This window comes from Stenella coeruleoalba (genome assembly GCF_951394435.1).
Source record: "Stenella coeruleoalba genome assembly, chromosome: 7".
Lineage (NCBI taxonomy): Eukaryota > Metazoa > Chordata > Mammalia > Artiodactyla > Delphinidae > Stenella > Stenella coeruleoalba.
In genome coordinates this window covers 114,895,155-114,906,684 of record NC_137153.1, presented here as the reverse complement: position 1 = coordinate 114,906,684, position 11,530 = coordinate 114,895,155, and positions in this window count along the sequence as shown.

Here is an 11,530-nt window from a genome sequence, read left to right as displayed (position 1 = left end):
ACACAGTTCTCTTCCTGCTTCCTTAATTCAGTTGTTCTCAAACTTTGTAGTCTCAGGACTCCTTTATACTCTTAAATATTGGGGACCCCAAAGAGTGTTTGTGTATGTGGGCAAATATCTACTGACATTTCCTGTGTTAGAAGTTAAACTGAGAAATTTTTAAAATATGTGTTAATTCAATTACAATAATAATAAACCCATTCTATGATAACATAGTTGCACTTCATTAAAATGCTATTTATATTTTTGTTTTTTTGGCTGCGTTGTGCAACTTTTGGGATCTCAGCTCCCTGACGAGGTATTGAACCTGGGCCATGGCAGTCAGAGTGCTGAGTCCTAACCACTGGACCACCAGGGAATTCCCAAAATGCTATTTATATTTTCCATAATAAAACAATTTTAGTGAGACTACTGGCATTGTTTTACATCTTTGCAACTCTCCTTAATGTCTGGCTTCGTAGAAGACAGCTGGGTTCTGCTTCTTAAATAAACTGCTGTGAATCATATAGCATCTGGAAAACTCCAGTGTACGTTTGTGAGAGAATAAGAGTGAGAAGGTAGATAACATCTTAGTCTTATTATGAAGATAGTTTTGACCTCGAATTCCCAAAAGGGTCTGGGGTTTGAGAACCACTGACTTAAGTGCATAAAATGCTATGACAATACCCCAGGGCACATGAGCCCCCGTCAAGCTCCAGAAACAGACGTGAAGAGCAGTTGTGGTATCTTTCCAACCCTGAGCACATCTGTGGGATGCTCTCACCCAAAACCAACACTTTTGCAAGCCACAGTTTCTATAATGTCACACCACACACAAGTCTACCCGGTCATGCAGGATTCACAGGAAACAGCGCTCTGCTACTCTTTCTAAACCCAGATCAGCCACAGGCCTGGAAGGACTCAAGGCTAAGAGCTGTCATTAGCGAGTGTGCTTCCAGCATTTTAGGTCACCCTCCAGAGCACGATGGTTCCTGACTCTACTTCTGACTATCTGCAATAATCTGATGTGTCATCAAAGTGTTCTAAAATTTTTAAGAGCTCCTTACCTGATTATAAAAAAATACACACTCATTGCAGTAAACTTGGAAAACACAGAAAAGTACAAAGAAGAAAATACCATGTATTACTTGTATACTTGAAAAAAATCAAAAAGAAAAATCACTTGTAATCCTGCCAACCCCAAATGCATAATTAACATTTTAGTTTATTTCCTACTCGCTTTTCCCATGAACTTCTACATAGCTAAGATCATGTGGTGTATATAATTTCGTATTATGCTTTTTTTCAGTAAGAAAACTCATTTCTCCATGTTAATAAAAATGCTTCCTAGGATCTTAAATGCCTGCATAATAGTCCCTGGTTTAGTCAACAATTTTCCCAATAGCCATTTAGATTATTTCCCATGTTTCAGTGTGGTGAAAAACTGGGAACAAATATATCAAATAATAAGGCAGTGGTTAAGTCAATTAGGTTACATTTGTGCAACGGATACTACGTACCCATTAGAAATAATGATGTGGAAAATACCCACTCATTCACTCAATACCACTGTTTGCCAGTCGCTGGACCCAGCACCAGGGATGAACAACAGCAGACACTCTAGTGACGGAAGCAGACAAAACAAAACAAAAGGGCAATCATGGCTTCTCACAAATGCTCTAAGGTAAATAAATAAGGGCCGTGGTAGAAAGGAAAAAACCCAGTGTGGAGAGCTACCTTTAAGAGGGGATCAGAAAAAAAAAGACGAAAAAAAACAAAAAAACAAACAAAAAAACAGGAAAAAAAAAAAAGGGACTTCCCTAGCAGTCCAGTGGTTAGGACTCCAGGCTTTCACTGCAGGGGGCGCAGGTTCGATCCCTGGTTGGGGAACTAAGATCCCACATGTGGTGGGCAAAAAAAAAAAAAAGGGAGGCACAAAGGCTCGAGGTGGAAAAAGGAAAAAGAGCTTGACAGCTTCTTGGAACTGAAGGTGGTAGAAGCTGAGGCTGGAGGCCAGATCACAGGGGACCTTGACGGGAGTATGATTTTATCTGAAGGGCACCAGAAAGCCACCAAGGGTAGGGACGTCATCTGATGTGCAGTAGAGATGAGATTGGAGGGGGGCAAGAACTGAAGCAGGAGTACAGTCAGGACGCTTCTCAAGGGTCCATCCACGGCTGGTGGCAGTGGACATGGCGAGAAGAGGGTGAATTTGATATCTATTTGGACGTATAGCCAACAGGGCTAGCTGCTGAATTGGGTGTGGGGGGAAAGTAAAGAAAGGAAACAGGTAACTCCTAGCTTTTTGGCTTAAACAAAGAAATGGATGTAGAGACACAAAAGATTTAGAGGGAGGAAAGAACTGATCTGTAGGAGAATACAGAACATCCTTTTTTGATTAAAGATTGAGATGGCTAAGAGACATCCGAGGGGAGATACAGGGAGGGTAGCTGGAGCTTGAAAGACTGACTTTTAGCTACAGTTTAAAATCTGGGCATTATTACCACATAGAGGTAAGTTTGGAGAAAACCCCAAATGCTTGTAGGACCAGTAAGATGGTTTGGAAACATGGTCTTTATTGACAAGCATTCTTGTGAAACAATAAGGATGAAGCCAGTCTAAAATGGGTGATGAGGAAGACAGACTATCTAGACAACTTTTTCAAGAGGTTTTCCTATAAGGCAGCAGAGAAAAGTATGAAAGCTAGGCAGGGTAGACAGAGAATGTGAACTCAAGGAAGGGTTTTTCTTTTTTTTTTTGAAATGAAAGCTTTCCTTCAGTTATTTTTACTTAATACTAATTCTTTTTTTAAAATTATTTTTTATTTATTTATTTTTGGCTGTGTTGGGTCTTCGTTGCTGCGCGCAGGCTTTCTCTAGTTGTGGCGAGCAGGGGCTACTCTTCATTGCGGTGTGCGGGCTTCTCATTGCGGTGGCTTCTCTTGTTGCAGAGCACAGGCTTTAGGCGCACAGGTTTCAGTAGTTGTGGCTCGCGAGCTCAGTAGTTGTGGCTCGTGGGCTCCAGAGCGCAGGCTCAGTAGTTGTGGTGCATGGGCTTAGTTGCTACAAGGCATGTGGGATCTTCCCAGACCAGGGCTCGAACCCGTGTCCCTTGCATTAGCAGATTCTTAACCACTGTGCCACCAGGGAAGTCCTTTGTTTTTTTTAAGATGTGAGAAATTAGACTTTTTTTTTTTTTGGCCACACTGTGCGGCTTGTGGGATCTTTGTTCTCCAACCAGGGATACAACCCAGGGCCCTGGCAGTGAGAGCACGGAGTCCTAACCACTGGACCACTGAGGGATTCCCAATTACAGCATTTAAAAAAAAAATGGTATTGGCGATAAACCAAAAGAGAGGGGGAGATTGATGATGCAGGAGAGAGGACAGATCATTCAAAGACTGAGGTCCCTGAGGAGGAAGAAGGGGCTGGGGTCTGAGACACAGGAAGAGACCCTGACCTGGGATAGGAGGCAGGGCACCAGGTCCACCCAGTGGGGAGAGGCAGGGGACCAATGGTGGGCTGAAAGAGTGGTGGCAGAGGGGAGGGGCTTCCTCATTAGAAACGAGGTCACTGGCTCAGAGTAGGGACGGTGGTGCTGTATATGGAAGGTTTGAAGAAAGACTATCACACGTCTTCCCAAAGATTGGGAAAGTGGATATCCTTTTAGTTCCCTGATGTACAGGGATCGAACCTGCTTCCCTGCAGTGGAAGCACAGTGTCTCAACCGAGGGATCACCAGGGAAGTCCCAAAAGGGGATTTCCTACAGAGATGTTTTAGCATTTCTCGACAGTTTTAAGGGCTAATTTGAGGTCCATGACCATAAATTTAAAGTAAAACCAGGCAGCTGAGTTGTGTGATTTTCTTTTTTCTTCCCCAGTAATGTTTGATTGTCCAGGTGTACGCCAGAAAGGAAAGAAAAGTTGGTTTCAACTAGGGTTAGCGTTTCCCCAGGTGAATAAAACAGAGGGAGAAAATATTCAAAATACATGGCTCTGGGAAAAAGGTATGTTACAACTATTTTTTAAAGAATAGGGCTTCCCTGGTGGCGCAGTGGTTAAGAATCTGACCGCCAATGCAGGGGACATGGGTTCGAGCCCTGGTCCGGGAAGATCCCACATGCCGCGGAGCAACTAAGCCCGTGTGCCACAACTACTGAACCTGTGCTCTGGAGCCTGTGAGCCACAACTACTGAGCTCGCGTGCCACAACTACTAAAGCCCATGCGCCTAGGGCCTGTGCTCTGCAACAAGCCACCGCAATGAGAAGCCCATGCACTGCAATGAAGAGTAGCCCCCGCTCGCCGCAACTAGAGAAAAGCCCTCGCGCAGCAATGAAGACCCAACGCAGCCAAAAATAACTTAATTAATTAAATCTAAAAACAAAAAAAAGGGGGGCTTCCCTGGTGGCGCAGTGGTTGCGAGTCCGTCTGCCGATGCACGGGACACGAGTTCGTGCCCCGGTCCGCGAGGATCCCACATGCCGTGGAGCGGCTGGGCCCGTGAGCCATGGCTGCTGAGCCTGCGCGTCCAGAGCCTGTGCTCCGCAACGGGAGAGGCCACAATGGTGAAAGCCCCGCGTACCGCAAAAAAAAAAAAAAAAAAAAAAAAGGATATATGCATAGGAAAAAGTAGAAAATTTTAATGAAAATGCTATTTTTCTGTGGTAAGATTATGATCAATCTTTTAAGTGCCAATTTGTGCCTTCCTATGTCCTCCCAAGCTTTTTACACTGACCATGTATTAGGTATTATAATAGGAAAAATGCTCTGAAAGTAAAGTGTCAGTGAACATCTTTGTGCCCAGGGCTTTTCTTTGCGCAAATTATTCTGTTAGGAGAGCTTTCTGGGTATGGAATGAATAGGTAAAGAGTATAAATATGCTGGGCTCTTGATAAATTCTGCTGAATTATTTTCCAAAAACACAATTTACACCCCCATCAGTATTCTGAGTGGCTCTCCAAAATAACATACTAACTGATAAAATAATACCTTGAGGTTTGTTTGCTAATATGACAGTGGATTAAAATGGTATATTTCACTGTCTTTTTTGTATTACCGAGGATGAACATGTTCCTTTTTTTTTTTTTTTGCCATTACACACAATTAATTTAAATTCACTGACTTTAAATTCAAGTCACCTTTTGATAGGGGAAGACAGAGATATAATCAGAAAATCAAAACAAGGATCACAAGTCCTAAAGACTGGTGCAGGTTCAAGCCTTCCTGCCTAGTGATTCCTGTTCCAAAATTCTCAGGGCCTGTATTTGCTGTGGGCATTGTTGCCAGCCAATTCTAATCCTGCCCTACATTTTTCTAATCCAATACCGAAAAGGAAACAAGGATTAGAGCCCATTTTAGCATTAAGAATCAAGTAGGTTGGGCTACTTCCTCACAAATAAGCCCTGACAATCACATTTCAACTCCCTTGTACGTCCTCTTTGTGTGGAGAGAAACAATAAAGCCTTCTGAGGCTGGTGTAGCCAGAGGATCTTATTTCTGCTTTCCAAACCGTGTATATCTATAGCCAAAATGTCCACTCCACCACCACCTAGCCTGTGTATATGCGGCAGCTTCAGCTTCTCCATGATCGTGAGGACCATAGCCCTGGCGGACTGTGCTTCCCTCATGGCCAAAAGGCAAGAAAGCAGATTCCTTCTCAACCACATCCTGGGTAACTCCCAAACTCAACAAATCCCTCCCAAGTCCTGAGAAACACAGCAGGTGGTCTAGATTATCTGGGACACCTTCAGATGCACCCAGTATACCAACTGAAGTCCCAAAGCGCAGGCTCTAGGGATAGCTGCAAACCCCTCCCCCACCCCCTGCTCCCCCCAGGGAGCCCTACTCTTACCGCCCTGGCACCCGTGACTGCCCTCGGCAGTGACACATGTCAGGGAACCTAAGCCCGTGGCACACCAAAACATCTGAAATAGCATGACTAATACTAGATGGGCTGGAAGCTTGGGAGAAGTGGGAGCATCACCAAAGTCCTCAAAACCACAGGGGATTCCAATATCCTGTGCTCTGTAGTCCCAGAGCTCCATGCTGCCCTGACACACGCACCAGGAGTCTACTGCCCAGACACCAGCATGAGAAGTGCCTCTGCTCTGCTGAGGGATTTAAGGGAGTGTAAACTCAGGCCACAGCTGCCCTCCTCTATGACTGAAATTCCCTTTCACAGTACAGGGAATTTCTAGTTATACCAGCTCAATAGTGGCAGTTCTTCTGAAAGGCACCCTCTTAAATAAACCCCATTTGTGTGCGGGTATAAGGCTAGTTACTCAGGCAAAGGTCACTCCCACCCTCAAGATTAAGAAAAAATGCCAAGGGAAGCACTAAAGTTAGATAGACCAGGGAAAATCCAGGTTCAGGCATTTGTTAGCTGTGGACCTTGAGCAAGTGTAAAACGTTTTAGGCTCCAGTTTTCTCATCTGCAAAATAAAAATTATAATACTTTAGTGACCAGTTGCGAAGGTTAACGAGACAATATGCCTGGTAAGGTGTCTGGCACATACGAGGCACTAAATAAAAGGCACCCACTGTGATGTCACTATAAAAATACGTTATTCAGGGGCTTCCCTGGTGGCACAGTGGTTGAGAGTCCGCCTGCCGATGTAGGGGACACGGGTTCGTGCCCCGGTCCAGGAGGATCCCGCATGCCGCGGAGCAGCTGGGCCCGTGAGCCATGGCTGCTGAGCCTGCGCGTCCAGAGCCTGTGCTCCGCAACGGGAGAGGCCACAACAGTGAGAGGCCCGCGTACCGCAAAAAAAAAAAAAAAAAAAAAAAATGTTATTCATACTGACAAGGAAATAAGAAAATTACAACACATCACTTCCACCAATCAAGATTTTTAATATAATGTAAAAATCCTATTAAATAGAAATACATATTTAAAATACAGTTTTAAAATAATCACAAAAATATTTAGATATCAAACTCTACGGGTATTTAACCAAAAACTTCTAAACTTCTCTGACCCACAATAAACGTGAATACTCTGGAATAACGGCACCAATGCGCCAATGTATATAAATCTTAAATGTAAATATAAAATTGAACAGAAGAACCCTTATACCACTTCTGAGGAGACAGAGAGTGACCTCTGTTTATCTAAGAAGAGATGCATTAATGCTGAAGCACAAGTCAGAGCCCCCAGAAAGTAAGATATTTCATGTTGCAACACAGACACAGGACTGTATTTTTAAGTTGCTATTACTTAACATCATTCTGAGAATTCATTTAGACCAGAAAAGAAAACGACGGATAATATTGGTAAGAAGGATGCAGAGTTATCTGCCTGCAGAAATCATGGGAATCAACTGAAAAACTATTAGAAACATTAAAACCTTTAGTAAGGTGGCAGATACAAAATAAACACATACAAACCAAGAGGACTTTCACGTGGCAACAGTAATCAGACTCTAGGAAGGCAGCTCCACTGTTTCCCAGTGCATACCGGGCTGGGACTCCATGCCCTGGCGATTCTACTCTACACGCTGCTGGTAATTCTGCTCTGAAGCAACAGCAAGCCTGTTCCTCTTTCCCTGACGGCAATTCAGATATCTGAGGACGGCAACCAAGCCTCTTTGAATGTCTTGCTCTGTGCTGAAGATCCTCCTTGCTAATAAACAAATGCATCTACCTAGGTGGAATAAGTAAAGGTTACACAAAACAGGAGGAAATGGTTCAAATATTTGAAAACAAGCCTTCCCAGTACTCTCAAGATCCTTCCCTTAGAAAGACCCATGTACACAGAAACTACTGGCAACTAATTACAAACCACTTTAATTTTTTGCCTTATGATGTTTTTAATAATAGAGAAGTAGCACATTCTTGTTCAAAAATTAACAATAGAGGGCTTCCCTGGTGGCGCAGTGGTTGAGAGTCCGCCAGCCGATGCAGGGGACACGGGTTCGTGCCCCGGTCCGGGAAGATCCCACATGCTGCGAAGCGGCTGCGCCCGTGAGCCATGGCCGCTGAGCCTGTGCGTCCGGAGCCTGTGCTCCGCAACGGGAGAGGCCACAGCAGTGAGAGGCCCGCGTACCGCAAAAAAATAAATAAATAAATAACAATAGAGAGCTGTATAGTTACAAAGTGAAATTTCCCTCCTTACCCCCACTCTTGAGGGGAAACAACCCCTCAGGGTTTAGGGGGCAGCCTTCCAGATCCTTTTCCATGCACATACAGGCAAGCGTGAGACAGTGAACACATAAACCCATGGCTCCTTGGCAGACGCCTGTGGAAGTAAAATAACTTTCAATGATTCTACTTCTTTGGTGCTTAAGAACACTTATATTGGAAAGAACTTTAGAGACCATCAAAGGCCAGAGTCTAGGTCCCCCATTTTCGGATTGAGATGCTCCTGGAAAACACAGCCATCTGGAGTGGGCAAGGCCACCAACTGGTCACTCCAGAGTGAGCAGAAATAGGTCTCTGGATCCCCATCCAAACGCTCTTCGCACTACACATACTGTCTCTCAGACACCAGCACAGACTGGACTCTGCACTTGAACCTGGGTGTGCTTTTCTTTGTTACATTGCAATGATCACCTTGACAAAGTAAAGCAAAATAACTCTGATGGGTTTTGGAGCCAGATGGTTAAGGTTCAAATCCCTGCTCCTCCACTTACTAGCTGTGACTTTGGACAAGTTATTAAATCTGTGTCACAGTTTCCCCATCTATAAAATGCAGATGGCCACACACGCCTCACAGAGTTACTGTGAGGATTAAATTATTTAAACTATTTAATGTGTGTAAAGCACTTAGTTCAGTCTTAGAATACTTAGCACTGTTGGCTCCCACCAGCACCACAGGCATCTATTTTAAAGGTATCTGACCTTCCTAATAAGGGAGAACCCAGTGATTTCTAATTGGTTTCTTTTTTTTTTGTATTTTTGTGGTACGCGGGCCTCTCACTGTTGTGGTCTCTCCCGTTGCGGAGCACAGGCTCCGGATGCGCAGGCCCAGCGGCCATGGCTCACGGGCCCAGCCGCTCCGCGGCATGTGGGATCCTCCCAGACCGGGGCACGAACCCGTGTCCCCCGCATCGGCAGGCTAACTCCCAACCACTGCACCACCAGGGAAGCCCTCTAATTGGTTTCTTATTGCTCCTCCATGGAGTTTGTGATGTGTCTCCTGTTCTCCCGTTTGTTTCTCTCCATTCAACAATGATGACTTATTGAACACCTGCTATGTGCCAGACATCATTTCAGGCACTGGAAAGACCACAATGAAAAGCTAAACAAGATTCCTGCCCTAAGGTGCCTACACCTGATGTGGAGGGGAGAGACAGCCAATACACACAGGAGACAAATAAGATCATTCTGGAGTGTGATAAGTGCTCAGAGGAAATTTTAAAGGTTAATGAACTAGAATGTGGCGGGGGTATGGGAGAAGGTCCTCTGAGGAGGTGATGAGGAGGAACCAACCCAGTGAAGATCTGGGGGGAGAGTTCTCCAGGCATGGGAAGAGCAGGTGCGAAGTCCCCAAGTCAGGATCAAGGATGGGACAGCCTAGGAACAGAGAGACTCAGCAAGCTCAGAAGAGGAGAGAGTGGCCCAGGCTGGTCTTTAAGGTAGCAACAACTGGCTGAGGACTCCACAAGTCACCACTGTATTCAGTTCCTTGAACACTAAGCCTCATTCATTCACCTGCAAACATGACGACTCCCCCCGCCTCCCTGCACCCACCTTCCTGCCCCGTCTCTGGCATCTGGCATAAAATAATGATTCAGCAAATGCCCGCAGGATGAATGAACCCCCTGAGTGGCACAGCTAAGCAGTGCTTGCTGGGAGTGAAACGGGCAGTTCTGTTCAAGGCTGAGAGAGGTGACCCCACCCAGGAGCTCTCCTCAACCTCCCACACCCCCCTCCTGGGGCCACCACTCTCCTGACACCCACCCATCAGAACCCCCAGTTCAAAAGTCTCCGAGTCTCTTTGACAGGGATTGCTAGGGAGAGAGCTCTCTCTATTCTTGAGGAACATGACAGGTAAACTATGGCTATTCCGGCCAGTCCAAGTTCGCAAGCCAGAAGGATCTAGAAATGTTTTCCCCTTAACTCTGCTTATTCAAATTCAGCAAGGAGTGTGCTATTATGTGAAGGTACAGATACACATGTTCATATCCAAAGTTTCTGCTATCCTAGCATTTCTCTATATACTAATTTTTAACCAGTGTCTGAGATACCAACAGCCTTAGCCTAAATACTTTTAAAAGCTCTTATTAAAGAAAAAACTCAATCAATAATTTAGTCCCAATAAGGAAAAAGTACCCACATTCATTCAAGACTTACTATATGGAATACATTGTCCTATACATTTTCCATGTATCTTCTCATTTAAAGCTCACAGCAACCCTCAGAGATTAATATTATAATCACTCCCATCTTACAAAGGAGAAAACTGAGGCCCAGAGAAGTGAAGTGTCTAGCAATTGCACAATAAAATGCCCATAACCACATGAAGTCTATGGAGGACATTAAAAAATATATATAAATCAATTTCTTGATCTCCAAGAACTTGCAGTCCTGTTTGGGAAAGCAGACATTACTCCTGAAGCGTAAAAGTCAAACAGCTAAATGAAGAGCTACCATATGATTCAGCAATTCCACTGCTAGGTATAAGCCCAAGAGAAATGACAACACAGGTCTACATGAAAACTTATACACGAATGTTTATAGCAGCATTATTCATAATAGCCAAAAAGTAGAAACAACCCAAATGTCGATCAACCTGATGAATAAATAAATGTGGAATATTCAGACAATGCAATATTAGCCATAAAAAGGAACGAAGTACTGAGACATGTAACAACATGGATGAATCCTTAAAATGCTGTCAAAGAAGCCAGTCACCAAGGACCACAGATTGTGCGATTCCAATTACATGAAATGTCCAGAATATGCAAATCTATAGAGGTAGAAAGTAGGTTAGGGGACTTCCCTGGTGGTGCAGTGGATAAAACTCCACTCCCAAGGCATGGGACATGGGTTTGATCCCTGGTCTGGGAAGATCCCACGTGCTGTAGAGCAACTAAGCCTGTGCACCACAACTCCTGAGCCTGTGCTCTAGAGCCCGTGAGCCGCAACTACTGAGCCCGTGCACCACAACTACCGAAGCCCACGTGCCTAGAGCCCAGAGAAGCCACCGCAATGAGAAGCCCGCGCACTGCAACGAAGAGTAGCCCCCGCTTGCCGCAACTAGGGAAAGCCCACGCGCAGCAGCGAAGACTCAATGCAGCCAATAAGTAAATAAGTAAATAAATAAAAAGAAAGTAGATTAGATTAGGGGACTTCCCTGATGGTGCAGTGGATAAGACTCAGTGTTCCCAATGCAGGGGGCCCGGGTTCGATCCCTGGCCCCAACGAGCCCACCTGCTACAACTTAGACCCAGTACAACCAAATAAATAAATAAATATTAAAAAAAAAAAGAGTTCACATGCCACAACTAAGGAGCTGGCAAGCCACAACTAAGGAGCCCACCTGCCGCAACTAAGACCTGGTGCAACTAAACATAAATAAATAAATAAATAAATAAATAAATTTTTAAAA